The following is a 2344-nucleotide window of genomic DNA, read 5'->3' on the forward strand; positions in this document are numbered from 1 at the left end:
AGTATTCTGTTAGAACTCAATGATTATCTTAATTATATTTTAGATTTTATATATTTAAAATAAGATGTTTATCTTGTATTTGATTATGTTTATATGCAATTAGTTACACGAATTCAGATATGGAGCTTTAATAAGTTGTACTTACGCACCATTTACTTGTAATATTGAGTTTTAAGTAATATGCATTTATAAACAGTACTTTACGCATAAAAAGTGGTTTTTAAGAGTTTTTGTCAAATGATTTATAATATAGAAATATTATAAAAATAATAATTAGGTATTCTATTAGAATTTAATGATTATACTAATTATATTTTAGATTTTTTATATTTAAAATGAGATGTTTATCCTGTATTTGATTGTGTTTATCTGCAGTTAGTTACACGAATTTAGATATGAGATGAAATCGGATAGAGATTAAATCGTTTAGGGATGAACGGATTTAAGAGTTTTTAAGAGTTTTAAGAGTTTTAGCCAAATGCTTTATAAGATAGTATAGACAAAGATCTCAAAATCTTATTTTTTTATTATATTCCACCAATTAAATTAGGATATATATCAGATTTATTAATTTAATTAATATTCATTTTCTCATAATTATAAGGATAATCGCGCAATGCAACGAGATACATCTTCATTTTAATATCTCGTTTTATTTTTTTTGTCTTTGTTGATATAATATGGTTTATGTGGTTTTTGAGAAAGATAATGTTTTTACTTTTGAATAAAATTAAATTTGAAGATATTATAAAAGTTTGAAGAATATATCGATATTAATATCAAATTAACTATTTAAACGTTCTTGTTTTTTTTGTACAATTTCTTTAATTAAATTTTTTATTCTAATTTAATTTAGGTCTAATAGCGAAATAATTTATTTTTGGCTTAACAATATAATTTTTATAAAGATAATGATTTTTGCCAATTAACAATATAATTTTGTTAGAACTCAATGATTATCCTAATTATAAATGTTTTCCATTTATCCATGTCAAAATAAGATGAGAGAAAATATTTAACGCTAATCATTAGTCATAATTATTCTATAAGATAAAGTGATGTGATGTAATTCCTAAATAAATGGGGTTTAAATCCACCAAGCCTTATTTTATACTAATTAAAATTTATTTATAATTAATAGTTAATAAATAATGATTAATATTAATGAGGAGTATAATTGAAAAAAGTGACAAAAAGCTTTAATCCATCCAGATTCTATATAAAAATGGAAAATGGAATCATATATATATATATATATGTGTGTGTGTGTGTGCGCGCGGTGAAAACCTATTTGTACTAGTTATCATTGCTTACATCTATTTAAAATTTTACAAATAGCTACATTGTATGAGTATACATCTAGCACCTGGATGAACATAAAAAAGAGATAAAAATGAAACATGATTCACATTTTATGTTATCGACTTTAAATCGATATGTACACCGCAACATTGCACAGATATCTTACTGGTATAAACAAAAACGAAGATACAAAAGGAGAGACGGTTACAAATTCTAGAAGATAGCGAAAAAGAACCACTACCTTCTAAAAAAAGTAATCCACAACAACAAACCAACGAGAAAACCTCACGATAAAAAGCAGGCCCGTTCCTTACATTTTTTAGACCCTTGACGAACGTAAGAACATGGCCCCCCTGCAATAAACAAGGTTTTTAGCAACGACTTTTGTCGTTGCTAAATATCCATTTATCATCAGAAAGAGTACACTAACAACATGTCGACGCTATAACTTGTGGCGGAAACATGTCATCGATAAAAGGTGCATCGTCAAAACTCACTTTTCTTGTAGTAACATTCGGTAAGTACGAAAATAAATTCAATAAATGTTTTTTATTAGTATAAAATTGAGTACAAGAAATGCTAATAATTTACTGAGGAAAGAAATCTTATTTATCTTTATTATATATATATATATATATATATATATAAGAGTACTTAAATTTACGTACTTTTTATTATGTAATTTAAAACCAAGAGTATAGAAACCATGGTTGATAAATTTTTATAAAAAGTAAAAAAAAAATTTAGTTCATAACAAGAAATATGTGTTATTTTGATATAAAAAGATAATTCGTGTGAATGAAGTAATCATTAGAGTCAATGAAAGATCAATAATAAAGAAAATTATCAAGGTTTTCTTGACAAGTAAACAAATGATGATCAATAAAAATATAAAAGAAAAAAATGATCTGTTGAGATCCAATAAGAATAAATAATGAAATTAACATATGATATACAAGCTCAACAAATAATTGTTTGAGCACTTAAATAGAAWTTTATGGTGTGGTGGAATCCCAATGAAAGATACATAAGTCAAACAATC

The sequence above is a fragment of the Cynara cardunculus genome (genome assembly GCF_001531365.2).
Source record: "Cynara cardunculus var. scolymus isolate 2C chromosome LG 15, CcrdV1, whole genome shotgun sequence".
NCBI classification, from domain to species: Eukaryota; Viridiplantae; Streptophyta; class Magnoliopsida; order Asterales; family Asteraceae; genus Cynara; species Cynara cardunculus.